The sequence below is a fragment of the Triturus cristatus genome, chromosome 10 (genome assembly GCF_964204655.1).
Source record: "Triturus cristatus chromosome 10, aTriCri1.1, whole genome shotgun sequence".
In the NCBI taxonomy this organism is placed as follows: domain Eukaryota; kingdom Metazoa; phylum Chordata; class Amphibia; order Caudata; family Salamandridae; genus Triturus; species Triturus cristatus.
Genome location: NC_140593.1, coordinates 952,107,329 through 952,125,368, shown reverse-complemented (window position 1 = coordinate 952,125,368; position 18,040 = coordinate 952,107,329). Strand labels below are relative to the sequence as shown.

Below are 18,040 nucleotides of genomic sequence, written 5' to 3'. Positions count from 1 at the left end.
CTCAACTAAATGTTGAATAATTCAAGTAAAAAATGACTGAGGGTGATGCTCTTTTCTCGGATCAGCACTGGCTGGTGCGGAAAGAAAAGAACGGACATTAGCGCACCGAGGTGGCACCTATATAGGTGCCACGAACGCAACTTACGGCACGGATGATGCACATGGAACTGATCAATGCTACCTACTGGCGCACAGGGGTACTGCTCATGAAAAATCTTCCGGATACAGTCTGACGCCTGGGGAAATTCAAAGGTAAGGAATTTGAGGCTAGAAGTCTCTATCAGATATACTCCCCCAAAGAGTTGACCCGGAATTACGATTATGACCAAGATAGAACGACAACGCTCTTTATGGGTCCAGCCGGTGGAGTCTCATCTTCTTAAGAGGGGTGAGGCGGAAAGTAAAAGGTAGGCAGCGTGATGGATTGGCCTACATGGAAAGGAGTGACCACCTTTGGCAGGAAGGATGCTCTAGGTTAAAGAACCAGTTTCTCTGGGTAGAAGTTAAGGTATGGAGAGTGTGCAGATAATGCCTGCAGCTCACTGACCCTCCAGTTAGATGTTATCGCCACTAAGAAGGCTGTTTGATGGCCAAAAGCCTGAGTGAACAGTTGTGGAGCGACTCAAAGTAAGCACATATCAAAAAGGTGAGAACCAGGTTGAGGTCCCACTGGGCTATAATAAAAAGGTGCTGGTGGGAACATCGGCTGAAGACCTTTAAGAAATCTATGTACAATAGGGGATTTTAAAAGACATGGACGATCTGGCAGCTGCAGAAATGGCAGAAAGAACCTTTCAACGTGCCCATAGCGGAGCCCTCCTGGGCTCGGGTAAGCATAAACAAGAGAACCTGGGAAAGGGGTGCAGATAGAGGGTAAACATATTTATCTGTACACCAAGCCACAAACCTGCTCCAAAAGCAGGCGTATACAGTCTTGGCAGAGGGACACCTGGCTACCAAGATAACACTGCAAACTTTAGGCAGAAGGTTTAAAACTGTAAACTGCTGTCGCACAATCTCCATGCTTAAAGGTGAAGCGTTTTCAGGTTTGGTGCAGAAACCTGCTCTGCTGCTGTGACAGTAGATCCTACCAAACAGTCAGCCTGATTGGAGGACCAATGCTAATGCTCAACAGCTCTAACACTAGACTCTCCGTGCCCAATTTGGAGCCACACGAATGACTTGGGCCCTGTCATGCCTGATCTTTTTGAGCACTCTGGGCAGAAGTGGAAAGGCGTTCAGGAGGCCAGAGATCCACTCAAGACGAACAGCGTTTCCAAGTCAGAGCTGCCTTGGAAACTCCAGTGCGCAAAACTTCTTACATTGGAGTGTTCTCCGCAGAGGTGAACAGATCTAACAAAGGATATCAACTGTCTTGAAAGAGACCATGTGCCACCTCTGGATCCAGGCACCATTTGTGATCCGCAAGGCATAGACGGCTAGGTTTGTCTGCTCTGGCGTTCAGGTGTTGAACTACTTGGGATATACCCTGGTGTTCCAGCCAAGTCCAGAGCTGCAAAGCTTCTTGATAGATAGAGCACGATCCCACACCACCCTGTTTGTTGCAAAATCACATGGCAGTGGAGTTGTCCGTGAACACCTGAGCCAGCCTCCCCCTGCCTGAAGGAAGAAAGGCTTTTAATGCCAACTGGATTGGCCTCTGCTCCATCAGATCGATGTAAAGCCTGGATTCCGCAGGAGACTGGAGTACTCTGATCTCCCCCTCTCTCAGATGGCCACACCAGCCCAGGAGTGATGCATCAGTCACTAAAGTCGGGTCTGGAGCTGACGCAATCGCGATTAGTTGGCCACCGCTGCAGAACTTTTGCAGTTCCCTCCAAGATCTGGACCCTCTCGGAGCAATCCCCCTGATGCTGCGCCCCTCTGAACGTCAGGTCCTACTGCAGAGCCTGCATACGCCAACAGGCATGTGTTACAAGCATGACGAAGGAGGTCATGAGACCCACCAACCTCAGGGTCATTCTCACCGAAATCCAGGATAGAGGCTGAGACATCAGTATCATAGCCTGAATATCCTGGACTTGCTGCTTGGAAGGATAAGGCCAGTAACAGCAGTGTCCAGAACACCTCAAGATTAAAAGGAACATCTGAGATGGAGTCAGATGTGACCATGGAACGTTGATAGTGAATCCTAGTGAGCACAGAACGTTTGCAGCAGTCTGGAGGTGGGAGAATACTGCTTGTGGCAAGTCTGCCTTCAACAGACAATCATCCATGTAGAGAAAGACTGGAATCCCTGCCCTCCGACGAGCGGAGACTACCACCATCAGCTTGGTGAACACCAGAGGGGCACTGACAAGGCCGAAGGGGAGAAAGGCAAACTGTAAGGGCTCTTGGCCCACTGTGAACCGCAGGTAAAGTTAATGTGCAGGCCGGACAGGGACATGGGAAAATGCGTCCTACAAGCCCAATGCTACCATCCAGTCTCCTGGGTCCAGGACAGAGAAGTGCTGAGCTAGCAGGAGCCTTTTGAATTTCTCCTTCTGGAGGAAGAAATTGAGAAGGTGCAGGTCTGTAATAGGACGAAGGCCTCAGTCATTGTTGAGCACCCAAAGCAGTGGCAATAGCAACAATGACCTACTGCCGATGCTGGCACCCTCTCTATAGTTCCCTTGGCCAAAAGAGAGAACACTTACTGATGTAGCAACGAGAGTTGGTCCTCTGTCTGCTTGTCATACATGGGTGGCATGGGTGGAGGGGTGATCACAAAAGAGAAGGAATAGCCCCTTTAGACGAGCTGCGAAACCAAACAGGTGGGTGTAACCGGCCTCCAGTGTTGCAGTTGATGTTGTATCATGCCCACCACTTGATCCTCATGATGGTAGGAGGGCAAACTGAAGGGGTTTGAAGACTGTGACTGCCATGGACTGGTCAGACTTCTGGCTACTTGTCTCACGTGATAAGCAAAGGCTCGGCCGTGAAAAGATTGTGAAACTTCCTGGCGGTGGTTGCTAGGCATGTAGAGAAGAGGTTAAAAACCCCTTTCGTGGCCACAAAGGTGGTCCGAGTTTGTAGAGTGCCCATTGAAAGGCCAAAGGACCTGGCTGTAACTGCGCAGTCCTTCTCTGTGAACAGACGGAAGCCATCAAAGGGAATGCTAGGGGGCCTACGTTTTGGGCCCTTGCCTGTCGCGGGTACTTGGGCCTCCCACACAAGTGAGGCACCATTTTTACCGGGAGACCCAGAGGAACGCTGGGAGGTGGGAAATTTGAGTGAGCCCGGTGATGCCACAACTTTCCCACACAAAAATGTGTGAAAAAGGTGATTGTTTCAGCTAAAATTGAGGTTTGCAGGGGATTCTGGGTAAGGAAACGTTGGGGGATCCACGCAAGCCATTCCTCCCTGGAAGCCCCCGGGTGTCTAGTTTTCAGAAATGTATGGGTTTGGTAGGTTTCCCTAGGTGGCCGCCGAGCACCGGGCCAAAAACCCAAGTGACCCCCCTTGCAAAACCAGGTGGTTTTGAGATAGGCAATTTTGATGTTACCTCACTACGTTTTGCGCCGTTTCCTGTCGCGGGCACTAGGCCAACCCACACAAGTGAGGTACCGTTTTTCTCGTAAGACTTTGGGGAACGCGGGGTGGGTGGAAATTTGTGGATCCAAGCAGATTCCGGAACTTTCCACTACAGAAATGTGGGGGAAATGTGGGTTTTTTGACAATTTTTTAGGTTTGCAAGGGATTCTGGGTAACAGACCCTGGTGGGAGGCAGTCAAGTCACCCCAACCTGGATTCCCCTGGGTGTCTGGTTTTCAAAAATGTATAGGTTTGCTAGGTTTCCCAAGGTGCCCGCAGAGCTAGGGTTCAAAAACTACAGCTAGACATTTTGCCAAAAAAGGGTCATTTTTCACTGCGAAATTGAGGTGTGACCAGGTTGCGTTTTGCGCCGTTTCCTGTCGCGGGCACTATGCCTACCCACACAAGTGAGGTACCATTTTTATCGGGAGACTTAGGGTAATTCAGATTTGTAAAGGAACTGTTATTATCTGAAATAAGGAGAAATGCCTTATTTCTCCTCGTTTTTGCTTTTTCCAACGAAAAAAGCTAAACACCTTTGATTGTTTATGTTCAGGAAGGTGACCCTTCCTGCACATAAACAATCTTTAATAAAAATGACGTTTTGTAACTTCCATGTGTGCTGCATTAGGCAGCACACATTGGAGTGACAAAACAGCATTACAAAATTGTTCATGTGCAGGAAGTGGGAACGTAGCAGCATCAGGATAATGATAGACTGGGAATAAGCATATGTTGCTAACTTTTACCATGCAGTTTGCAAGCATCACAGTTTATAGGACACTGCTAGATTACGATTGTCCCTTATGAATTGCACTGTGACGAAAGAATCTCTGTGACAAAATCAGTAACCCATGCACATAAAATACTGTTTTTTAAAATGCATTGTACACGTTCTTTGCAGTAGGCATATTAACTTTCTGTGTCACATTAGATAAGTCAAAGCTGCCACTGGAGAAAACTCTCATCTCTCTCTCCAGCAGGTACATTAATCACTGGAATTTTCTTGACACTTTTATAGTTGCTCAAAAACTGCTAATTTTACAAAGAACTTTGCAGTGCTTTTAAAATTGCTGGCTGAGGACCCCCTAGGGAATGTGCAAACGAACCCCAGTTTGGGAAACACTGATTTACGTGATTAAATGCCCATGTGGCCTTTACTACGTCAGTAAAACCAAGAGAACCTTAAGAACTCGCATCACTGAACATAAAAGTAGAATACGTACTAAAACATTGAGTTCCTCACTGGCTAAACATTGGGCTGATCATCAGCACACCATCGTACAACTTAGGTTCAGTGTCATTGAAGTTATTGAACAACTACCTGGTCGAGATTTATGTAGATTGCTATTACAGCGTGAGACACACTGGATCTGGTATCTTGAGACTCTTCAACTGAAAGGGTTAAATGACAAGTTTGAAATGTCTTGTTTTCTGTGAGCACTATTATTGTAACATCTCATGATGTCTTTGATTCCCCGGTTGCTCTTACTTTGATTGATGTAGCTTTGTATAGGAATGACCTTTATCAGTTTTGCATAGCCAGTGATTACTGGATGTTACAATGTTTATCTGTTTCACCGTTTTTATTGCATTGCATTTTGGTTCTGCTTTTTTTGATTATATTTTATTGTAATCTTCACACTGTACATAAGCATGTCCTATTCACCAAACAAGTGCGATTTTTCCGGATTCATTTTTCGATTATCTCTCTGTATAGTCAACCCCATCTTTCTCCTTTTTCTTAATCTGAATCTTTTTTCTTTTCGACTGAAACTATCTCTTTATTAATTCCTAACTCTGCAGTCTGTTTCACTTTCTTTCACGAGCGTCTTTCAGGTTTCCACTTCTATTTAGTCCTATTTCTACTGCCACTGTTAGTACGCTGTGCACGCTTTATCACGGTACATTTACTTCCGGGTTTGGGTTGAAGGCGTCCACACGCTTTGTAATCCATTCCGGCGGTGTATTCTTTACGGGAATCACGACACGCGTTTTGGTAAATTTTTTCTTTGAGGCTTTGAGTAACCGTTAATCTACATCACTCTTAGCGCCTAGAACTTATTTGAACTTTCACTTCTGTTTTACAGATTTTTTTACACTGCCTCCCATAGTTGCAGGCATTAGAGGTAAAATTCTATCACTCGTGTTTCGTCATTTGTCTCACATGCGGGTCTTTTTTGTTTACCATTCCGGTAAATTACCATTTTCTTGTTCCACAGTTGGATTTGATCCCACATTACGGTAGTTATTGTCGTGTTGCATACTCCGTATACTTTCAAGGTATTTCTCTTCTCCTTCTACTCACTTGTACCTTTTTTGCACTGCATGCTGGATATACATCTATCACTTTGGGTCAGTTTGCACCCGTTCTTTGCCCCTACGATCATTTACGTCTTCACCAAGGTTAATTTACTTATTTTCTCCTCAGGTTTCTTTAATGGTCTACTTTCACTCTCTCATTCTTTCAAACCTTACGTAGAGCCCTGTCTATTGCTCTGTATGAGCCCTATCATTTTCAATTAATTATATAAAGCTTTGAGTACGATACTTCGGTAACATTGGCTGTATTATTGATGTTTTACACTCCCCTGACGAAGGGCAGAACATTCATTGCCCGAAATGCATTGGGAATGTGAAAATTCAGTTGACATTCGACTTGTTATGCTGAGCGAAACATCATTGTGTTTCTTATGAAGATATTCTGCTAAAGACTGAATAAACAGCAGAATTTGGTAGAACTTTTGTTCATTTCATTTAGAAGCGCCTTTGACAACGATTATTATAATGATAATGACTCATTGACTACTTGTGTCGAGATTACCACGATTGTATATTTAACATATTGGTACAACTTCACGTACACTTTGGATTAAGTGACAATAGTAGTGCACCTTGAGATGCCGGATATTTATCCGGGCTGCTGAATTTACATTTGTATTAAGAGGCTGACAAAGCCACCTACTGGGTGCACACTTTAATTCAAGAAGCTTTTGTCGAATAGATTACTCCGTTTAATTTGTTTATTTTTGAGTGCACTTTGGCTGTAACCCCTTACGTTATACTTATATAAAGTGGGCACTTCTCTGTGCTTATGAAACTTTGTGCTTTGCAGCCTGACTCGAATCCATGTATAGGGTAGAGTGACCGCTGAGCTTGTGCATACTTTCCAGACAGCCATCACATAGGAGGGGCTGGGTGCATCTGCATAATGTTAGTCTTCCTAGCCTGGGAGAGTGAGGGTCGTTGACACTTTACACTTGTATAGGCTGTGTCCTGCTCTCAAACAAAGGGCTTGTTTACCCCCTAGTGATGTCTGGAGCCAAGGCAAGAGTGGAAGGAAACTCCTGGAACTATCCAGATCTTGCTGGAAACTTCTCCCACCTTCAAGAAGCAAAGCACCAGAGCATAGGTACAGGGCCTCTGACCCCAAATTTGTTAGAGCACTTTTGAAACTGGGACTGAACCTCTGTCAGAAGAACTGCTGAAGTGCACCAAGGACTCATCTGAACTGCTCTTCTGCCGTTGCCCTGCTGCCTACTAGTTGCTGGGTGGCTTAAAGGACTCTCTAAAATTGCTCTTCTGCTTGTTGCCCTGCTGCCAGTTGCCCCTGACTTTAGCTTCACTAAGCATTGCTGGGCGGCCAGGAGAAAGCGCCATGTGAACTGCCTGCTCATGTGCTGGCCTACTAGTCCGCTTTTCACTGTGTGTGCCCCCAAGTGTTCTCCTAGGGCTGGTTGGTACATACTGTGTCTACCAAATCAGCATGTGGCTGACGTCGCCTGGAGTGCCTGCTTGCGGTTTATCATACTGCTTTAACTGCCCTAGTGTTACTGCTCAGGAAAGTCTGCCCGATTAGCAGCTGGTGCTGTGGAGGAGCGAGTGTGGCGCTTTTGTTCCCCGTGGCTCTTGCCGTTTGTCTGATCCCTTCCATAATGGTGCCTAGCCAGTTGGACCCTCCAGTTAATTACTAGCCCAGTCGCGCTCTCCCCTCCCCAAAACAAGGAGACGTGCCCAGCGATTCCGAAGCCACGGCCGCCAAGGCAGCGTATTGGCTGGTAGCCTCCCCTCCTGGCTGCCGTACCTCGAGACCCTGCTTCAATGTGACCTCCCCCTTCAGTGAGCGGGTGGGCCAAGAGTGGAGCCATGGCGAATTGAATCTCCCTGCGGCCCCGTGCGGTTGAGTGTCATGTCCTGTGGCCTGTGAGGATCTACTCAGATCCTGTGAGTAAACAGACGGCTGGCTCCTCCCGAAACTGTGGTGGTGGTGGGGGGGGGGGGGGGGGGGGGAGAGAGAGCACCTATTTCTGCGCCAAAACTCGCTCTCATGAATTGTGGACCCTTATGTTCCCGACTGGGTAATGGTCAGTCCCAGTGCCAAGTTCTGATGGGGATCATAAGTTATACCACAGCGAAGCCCCTAGGAAGCAAGAATGTGCTTTGTCTGTATTCATTCCAGAGGGGCTCATCTCTCCACCAAGCTCGCTAAGATTACTGTAGCTTCCCTAATAGGAGCGCCGAGATTGCTGTGGGGTTCTTGTTCTGACAGGCTTATGGTGACTTTATTTGTATTTTAGATGGTACAGTGATGCATCGTGACTGATATACAACTCTTTAGCTGATTTGCTACTTCTCAAGCCCTGATGTAATGTGTTTTTGATGTTTGCATTCTCTCTCAAGTATGCACAGTATTGTTGACCTCTGTGCTTTTATGTCATAATCTGGTGCATTTCCTTCCACAAGTCTTTACTGATCGCATAATGGATGTTGTTAGGATGGCTGCATTGTCAGGATGACAAGCATTTTTGAAGGATTGGCATTATATGCAGTTTGATGGTGTTTTTATGATGTGTGCAACATACTTTACTTTATTGCACTACCTTTGATGTTATGACAATTGCCTAGTTAGCAAAGTGATTTATGATTTATGTGATATTGTGGTCTATGTGTTATATACAATATAGGAGATATTTTTATATACTACTGTGTGGAATCTGTCTCTTTTGAGGTGTATTTATTGTGTCACTGGTGTGAGTTTGTTGAGCAAACGCTTTACACATTGCCTCTGGGATAAGCCTGACTACTCGAGCAGCGGTTATCTTAGGTGTGTAACTCTCTTACCATGAACAGAGTGGTGGGTTCTGCCAGGCTTAGGTGCATACTCTAGCTAACCAGAAACCCCCTTTCGAACACTAAGACCATAGATATCACAATCAATGTACAAATAGATCAAATGGTCAATTTATTCAATTGTATATAAAAAAACATTAAAAACAACGTGACAGCCCAATAGGTGTGGTGAGAATCATACAAGTGATATACAATTGTAACAATACATAAATAGAAGTGTGTATCAAGTAAGAACAACATGTATTCTTAGAGTCTGGATGATAATCCTTCTAATTAATTCAGCAAAACATAGTCGACTAGTTCTACGGACCCAATATGATTGTACATGACAATAAAATGGGCCATGTTGTTCTTACTTGATACACACTCTTGATCACGTATTGTCACACGTGTATCACTTCTATGAGAACACTGAGTGCGTTTTCCACCCCACACCCACTGAACCGTCAATTTTTAAAAAAATGTCCTTTATATACAACTGATCATTTAATGGATTTGTACATTGGTGGAGGATATTCTGCAAAGATCTTGCCCATAAGGGTGGACGAACAGGCACTTCTGACTGGCATTAACTTCTTGCGGCAGGCTTTCGAGCACTGAGCACCAACATCCTCCTTTCCTAGCGTTGATGGAGGAATTGAGTTCCATATTGACTTTGGCATAGACTGAGTCTTATGCACAGGCTCAGGTATAGCGGATTGGGGTTCTTTTTGAAAAGATCAGTGATATGTATGACCTGAGAGCAGTTTTGATTATGTTTCATTTTATAGTCGGCCAAACCCAGAAAGCTTGGAGTCTCCTTGATGTTCAAAGGCACTGGCCAATCAATAACTGCCTTGACTTTCCTAGAATTCACAGCTAGTCCTTTAGCAGAAAGTACGCATCCCAGATAGTCAACAAATGTTACACTAAGCACACAATTTTAGGTTTGGGTAGTAGTTTGGTCTTTCAAAGACAAATGAGGACTTCCTTAACATGACCTTAATGTTGCGCTGATTTGCAGAAAGAAAGTAAAATATCATTGAAGAACATGACTGTGGTTTGCTGTAACAGATCAGAAAAAATAGAGTTTGTAAATCTCTGAAAAATGGTGGGGGCAGTGCAGAGACCGAAGGGCATTAAAAGATATTCAAAATACCACAAAGGAGTTTGGAAAGCGGTCTTCCACTCGTTTGCAGCTTTCACTCGTGATATATGGAAAGCCCATCTTAAATCTAATTTAGAGAAAATCAACGCTCCTCATACATTATATGGGGTTTAGGAAAGGGATTATTGACAGTGACCTAGTTTAAGCCACTATGATGTACACAAGAAAAAAGATCTGATGATCCTTTTCAGGGATGAAAAACAAGGAAAGATTTCAAAGGAACAATCAGGCCATTCTTTTCATTCTAATCTAAATAATCTTAAAGAGCCGATCTTTCCAGAGGTGACAGAAACAAGATGCAACCAAAAGGAAACACTGCCTCTGGGAACAATTCAACAGCACAGGAGAAAAGCCTGTGTGGTGGAAGTTCCTTTCCTCCTCTTGGATTGCCAAATACCTCAAATTCATATTGCTCCTTGGCAAGTGAGGCAATCTGACCAAATAATTTAGCAGTCCAATCCTTGTCCGTAGATTGGAGCAAAACTTCTTCTGGAGAAAGAGAACAACCCAAAGACTTATTAATCGGGCAGAGCTGTGATTCTAAGTTCAAGGTTCTGGCTGTCCAACCTACATAGGAATTATATAGGGATTGTGCTTGATTAGATAGGCTATGCACTACATTACTGGGTAGCAAGTTGCTGAAATCCAATAAAACAAATAGATTTATAGTAAGCTGTTCTAAGTAACTGGGCTTCTTCAATTTCTTGCAAATGAAATGTTAATCCAAATGAAATGTTAGTTATGTCCACAATTCTATTGCAAACTGATTATTTTTTCATGAGGTGAATGTGGTTTTCCATGGCACACTGAATGTCAATGTAGCAGTTTGATGCATCGCAGTCTACAAAAAAATGTACAAAACAAGATTTCTTAAAAAATGTCAGTACTTCTCTCAGGAGAATACATCAAGCTTGAATAGAGGATTCCAGCAGGGTCTGTATTTGGCAATGGCTAATCTGCTCCCCCTGCTTAAGGGACTAGTTAGTGTTTCTTATTTTCCTGGAGGCCTTTGGGATTGTGAAGGACAGATAGGACATTGATCTAAAAGATGTTATTTCTGTCCACAACAGAGGCATAATCCTAGTTCTTCTCTATTAGGATTTTTTTCTCTTCAATAGGAGAACTTCTAGTTAGACATATTTGCATCAATTCTTCTTCTTCTTCTTAGCTACTGGTTGCAAAAAGAACAATTGGACAGAATGTTGAACAATGTCAAACATTCACCTCAATACAGAGATCTGGGCCTACATCCATCATTTTTTGCTCCCATGCCATTCGAGTTTGAACCCAGCCATGTGCCAATCAGTCTTGACCCTGCTCCCATGGGAACAGTCCAGCCCGAACTGCCTGGTCCTCACTGGACCGGAACCAAGCATCCTGGAACCGGTTTCTGGACCGTGGAGGACCTGGCCTGGCAGTTCAAGCTGGACTGTTCCGATGAGGAGCAGGGTCAAGACTGATTTGCATATGGCTGGGTCCAAACTGGGGTGGCATAGTGAGCAAAAGAACGATGGATTAAACCGATATCTTTTGACTGGGGAGGCGTAGTTGAAACGTTTCCTCCTTCCATCATCATGTGTTTGCTTAGCTACTGGTTGGAAGTTTGGTCTTTGATTCAGTTTAAAAAAACGTAGTTTCTTCAGATCCATCTTTCGCTCTTCAATGTGTTTACAGAGCCAGCACCCATAAGAGGCAGACAAGCAAGTTCATCCTTTAATTCTTTTTTTAACCCTTTTCGAAACAGGTTAAACAAGGAGGAGCATGGTCACTCAACTTCTCAGGCTATGGCCTTGAAATTAATGTTGTAGGATTGTAGGTAAAAGGAACTTTGATGAAACTCTAGAATCTCCTCCTCAGCAGGATAGCTATGATTTTTGCGATCATACGCTGTCCTAAGTTCAGCAATGTAGGCCACCCAACGATGAGAGGGGTGGTCCCTGCAAGAGTATTTCCAAACCGGTTACTGATTATGAATCACATGTCTGATCTATCTGATGCACAGATATTCGGTTTCAAATTGAAATGAATCTGGCATGCTTCTAGAAACTCTATACTCCATTGCCAATGTTTGAACTTTCAGTGTTAAGCAATAAACTGCAATTAAGATTCTATGTCAGTAATGGAGGCTTCAGATTATGCTTCTCTTTCTTTACTTAGAGAAAAAATACAGCAGCCAAAGTATTATAAATGGAAAAAAACTGAAATTCCCATAAGCCCCAGTAGTCCATTTTCCACAAATCACTGGGGTTATGCATAGTATATAAGGCCATGTAATGACAACTCCTGCTCGGTCTTTGCTGCTGCAGCAGCTGAGCTAAGTCGTTTTTATTTCTGTTTGACATGTACTATATGTCTCCAGTAGTACTGTTTGCCTATTATTCAACATTTGTGACAGCACTGTATAACGCTTGATTACTCAGGGGCTTTGCCACCCGTTTCTGGTGTTGCTGTGGAGCGGGACGCATGGTATTTGTGCTTGGAGCCCAGTTCTCTTACGTTGCTCCTTCTCGCGCATGTGCGGTAAAGCCGAAATCGGGAGATTTGCCAACTGCTTAACCGCGCTGTGTGCAAAGAGGTTCTCGGCCCTTTCTACATCCGGCGAGGGCCTGGTGGAAAGGTAAATACAAGACAAGGGCTTTGCTTGAGGATTAATAGTTGCCTCCCTCCACCATTACATTACTGGCAACTTCTTGGGGCTTGCTTGCCCTGATACCTCTTTCTCTGAACTTGGGTTTTTGCGCCTAATAAGGGCTCTCTTGCCCTGAAACCTTCTCCATACTGGTTGATTATGGCACATCAAGATGAAGAGGGTGAGGACTAACTGGAATATGCAGAAGTTCCTCATGAACAAGACATGGAGGAGTGGGTGGTTGAGGCTCTTGATACACAAGTGCAGAGCTTGGTGAACCAAGCCTTAATAAAAGCCTTTCAACCATTTACACATACCCTCACGTGTTATGGTCGACATGAGCTGATGGGATCAGCAGGGGACTCTGCAAAACAATATGGTTTGGCATGAGGCTGGCACTGCCCGTAGTAATTCTTCCAGAGGATCCTTGGCGGAGGTCCTTTCACAGTTGGGAGTACTTGGTCCTACGTGACCATGAATATGGAAGTACTGATGGTGTTGAAAAATCTGGTTTCTCAAAGAGCTCCACCTTCACCGCGGATCCCACCACTTCACCCTCAGAGTCACATTCTGAAAAGGACACCCTTAGGGAGTACTTGGAACTGTCCGCCAAGCGTAAATGCAAAGTGCAGCATAAGAGACTGGACATTACACTAAACCAGAACATATTGTTTGACCTCAGAGAGATTATCCACCCCGATCCACAGAATGGGTCCCTTGTATGGAGGTGGCACACTATGTACAAGCTGATTTGCGCCACGGCTTTGAGAGGGAGGTAAGCAATACCTTCTGATCCTAATGTCCGTGCCCATCTCGGTTGAAGAAAGTGGTGGATTAGCCAGAACTCGACTCAAACATGGCCACTTTCCTAAAGTAATTCTCCAAGAACCCCAAGAAGGGTCTGACGGGGCTGCCAGGACAAACTACTCTACATCTCTGGCCCCATCACTAAAATACTTGCCCTGGCAGTTCAGGCTAAAGATGGTCAAACCCAATTGGATCCTGGTGAGGTCCTGGAATGGGCGCAGAGGGCCCCATTTCTTTCGGGTTACGCTAATTCCGCATTATCCACTGAAAAACGCAAGTCAATTCTTATGCGCATTGACCCCCAGCTCGCAGATTTGGCCTCCACCGAGGCTAGCACATTAGCCACCGGTTTGTTATTCGTGGACAAGTTTGTCAAAGATCTGGTAAAGTATGTGTCAACCTTTTCAGTGCTAGACAAGGCGCAAACATTGTTAAAGAAGGTCTTTAACAGGGGGCTTTTTGTCAGGGCCGGACGCTATTGTGGCAGAGTGCAAGGCCGTGGCTTCCAACAGACCACACATGGATAGCGCCCAGAGGAGGGGGCACTGCGCAACACTACTCCAACTTCTATCCCACGTGAAATCGGGGCGAACGAGGTTGTGCGCATCGTGGAGGTTACCGTGGTGGAGACAACACCATAGATGCTACTTACACAGGTGAGCTTTCTTCCTCAATCAGAAGTTATGGTGGGGGGGGAAGGATTCAGTTGTTTTCTCACAACTGGTTGACCATTTCGCAAGACCCATGGGTATTACAGACAGTATAGGCGTTTCAACTGGAGTTTTACTTTACCCCTCAGCAGAGGAGTCTTCCGTTCCCTCTCAATTTTTCCCAAACCGAGAGGTCTTTCATACACAAAGAGGTCCAGTCCCTCATAACCTAAGAGGCGGTGATGGAGACTAATTTACACCCCAGTGGTTTCGTCAGTACCATATTTTTGGTTCTCAGGAAGGATCAGGGATTTCACCTGGTTCTCAACCTAAAGGACTTAAATTCTTTAATTGTGTATTGCCCCTTCAAGATGGAGGCCATACACTTATAGCGAGATCTCTAACAGAAGGCGACTGGCTAGTTAGTTTAGCCCAAAGAAATGCGTATTTGGTAGTGCCCATTTTCGCCCCTCATCTGCGATTTCTACAGTTCCAATGGCAACATTGGTGATTCGAATTCACCGTCATGCCTTTCGGTCTCTCTTCAGCCCATTGGTGCTTCATCAAGCTCCTTCAAACAGTAGTGCAGAATCTTCGGGAGCAAGGGTTGAAATTGATCATTTACTTAGACGATATTCTTGTCATGGCACAGGACAGGGAGAAAGTTCTTCTTCACTTATCGCAAGTATTGGACTTTCTGGGCTTTCAAGTGGATCTGTCTGGGCTCAACTCCACCTACCATTGCAGAAAAGGTTGTCCATCAAGAAGGAGTTGAGGAGAGCCTTGTTTCTCCGGCTATATCCCCCGAGGACCCTAACTAGCCTAGTGGGTTTACTGGTGTCTTCTATACAAGCCATCTTTCCGAGTCCATTGCATTAATCGGGCTCTCCAGAGACTGAAAATTCTCCATTTTGGCAAGGGCATGCCTTACTCAGAACAGATTTCCTTGATGGAGGAGGTCAGTACGGAAATGTCCTGGTGGCAGGATCACATGGATGCCTGGAAATGGCAGAGCCATCTTAGCTTCGAGCCCAGAGGTAGTGCTAGAATCGGATGGAAGCCGATGGGGCTGGGGAGCCCATTGTTGTTCGGTGGAGACCGGGGGCTGACAATCATTGGAGGAACTCTCGCTCTACATCAATTGCCTCGAGTTACTAGCAGGGTCCTTTGCGATTTGTACATTGTCTCCACACAAGACGAGTTGTTGTATCCTATTGTGGATGGACGATGCATCGGCGGTATGCTACATCAACCACTTAGGCGGGACGAGGTTGCGTCTTTTAGCAGAAATTGCCAAGGACCTTTAGCATTACTGCCTTAAGAATCAAATTTCAGTGACGCAGGAATACATTACGGGCTTGTCCAATGTACGAGTGGATTGGAATTCCCGTTTTCTCCGCAACTCCAGCGACTGGATGATGCATCCCCAGGTGTTTCATTCCTTGAATCTGAGCTTGGGTCCATGCACAATGGATCTTTCCGCCTCACGACTCAACACTCACCTTCCACGGTTTTACAGTTGAAGACCAGATCCTTGAGCACCGAGCTCGGATGAGTTTCTCTAGTATTGGTCCGTGGGTCTGTTGTACGCCCTCCCTCCTTTTTCAATGATTCAGAGGGTTTTGACGCAGGTGAGCAGACATAGGGCGGAGTTAGTCCTGGTTACTCCTCTTTGGAAGGCACAGTCGTGGTTTCCAGTGGCAATGGGGCTATCCTGCCACCTACCAATTCAGACTCGACAGGATCTTCTGCAGTATCTGGCGAGCCATCAACCTGCCCTGGTGGTTCAGGGGCTCTTTTGTTTCATGGTGTGGCGACTTTCGGGAGACGTTGGCAAATGCCAGGCGGTTTGCCGGATACACTGTTTTTCTTATCCCAATTTCGGGCTCCCTCTACGCACAAGCGATATGAATCCATCTGGCGTCTACGGGTTTCTTGGTGCGGTGAACGGGGTGTGGATCCCATGGGTTCCAGGGTCCATATCATTGTGAACATTTTATCCGATAAAGGCTAGCCTATAGAACGCTGAATAATTTTTGTTCGGCTATTTCTGCGGTCCCATCCTCATCTGGATGGCAGACCTGAGGAGGAGCATCCACTTGTGTGCAAAGTTTTGAGGGGAACACCGCAACCAAAATTTTCTACTTTATGGGATGTAGATGTGGCCGGCCGGCTAATGAAGGTCTTACGTGTAAGCATTTATCTGCCAAGCTTACTTTGTTGTTGTGTCTCATTTCCTGCAGGAGGGTGTCAGATGTTCGAGCCTTGGACTTAGCAGGTAGAGTGTTTACTCCTTCGGGGGGTGTACTTTTCCATATCGAAACACACCAAAACTGATTCATGATGCATTGTTTACCCTGCTATTCCTCATGAGACCAAGTTAATTCAGTTGAGCAATACAACTATTAACATATACTAATCCACCTGCCAAAGAATTAGCCAGGAGTATTAAAGACAATAAATATAACCTTGATAAGGCTCCTCATTCAACAATTTGACAAGCACAGGTTGCAGAGAAACATTTGGCTAAATGACTAGCATAAAAATAAGGTACAAAAAACTATCACAAAGTTGCAAGGTGTGTGAAGCAATAAGGCTCTTCAGAGAAGTGACAGCACAAATAAAAGAATCACAAATTCCATGAGTTTAGACAAGGATGAGGCTGAGGGATTTCTTAACTATTCACAGTACAAAGCTTCACTTACAACATACACCACCAAACAAATGCCCATGTATTGGAAACAAATATGGTGTGCAGTGTTCACTGTAATTTGGACACATTTGGTTCTAAAGTTAGTTTTTGCCCTTGTAGGGCATCAGACACATTCACTTCCTCAAATTAAATAAATCCGAACAGTGGTATTGAGTTTAGGTAGAACGGCGCCACTTAGAATTATCGCACACAATATCGTGAAAGAACCAATTACTAAACGGTGCTAAAAGGTGAGGAGAACCATAACACTCCCCAGGACAAGCCTCAGCCCTCAAGAACGAAAAACACTCCTTAGCACACGTATATCAATTTTTAAGGAGTACCACAGGTACGTAACGTATTTAGTAAGTACACATAAATAATAGGCAGCAAATTTTTCTTCTTTCTTCTTTGTCGTTTAATTTAATATGTGCAAATCTTCACAAATTGTTCTCTTACAGCCAACACGTGTTTCGTCGCAACCGGGAGGTTGTCCCGTGACTTTCTCCGCATTTAACCGTGTTAATAAGATGCCGAGTACGCTCCCCGGGAGCGTACTCGGCATCTTATTAACGCAGTGGAGTCGCGGAGGAGATTTTCTACATTGGTGCGAGCTCTGAGAAGAGTTTTGATTCAAAGGATTAGATACCAGCTGAATATATTGAACACTGACACCACCACACCGGAAACCCTATGTGGGTTGGAAATATCACCACATAGAAAAACAGCATTTACACAAGAAATAACCTTGAGAAAGTCGCGGGACGACCTCCCAGATGCCACGAAACACGTGTTGGCTGTAAGAGAACAATTTGTGAAGATTTGCACATATTAAATTGAACGACAAAGAAGAAAGTAGAAAAATGTCTTGCCTATTATTTATGTGTGTACTTACTAAATACGTTACGTACCTGTGGTACTCCTAAAAAATTGATATACGTGTGCTAAGGAGTGTTTTTCACATCCTCAAATTAATAACAAACACTCTCTCCACTACCTCATTACATTCCGTTAGAACCCTTTTGTCAAGGAAAAACAGAAGCTTTGTTATTTATGGGACAGACCTGTTCAAGTATTTTTTACGATAATTATTCAGGAATGTAGAGAAAGGAAAAAAAGAGAGCAAGTGTTTTAGAATAACTCCCCAGCACACCTAATTGTGAAGGCCAATTACAGGACAGCTATCTTGAGGTTTACAAGTTCGATATTAACAATAACTAACTATATGCTTCATTAATGTTTGAGGCAGCAACTACACTCATTACTAAGGAACAAAGGACTTTACAATTAGTAGACTGAATAAACACTTGCTCTTTTCCATTTCAGCTTCCTTCACAAGGCAAATGTTGCACAAAATACACATTTTGTCCATGTCACTGTAGCTTCAGTGAGTATTTGTTTTAGCCTGCTCAGACGACCCTTCATTGGTTAAGGTGGAAGAAGGGTTAGCA

General features: G+C 44.7%; 1 protein-coding gene across 2 annotated transcripts in view; it reads right to left on the bottom strand.

Moving 5' to 3' along the window:
• The window catches only part of LOC146796297 (meiosis-specific coiled-coil domain-containing protein MEIOC-like), a 235,756-nt gene that overhangs the window by 109,222 nt on the left and 108,494 nt on the right, over window positions 1–18,040 (bottom strand). The gene's annotated exons all lie outside the window — the stretch shown is intronic.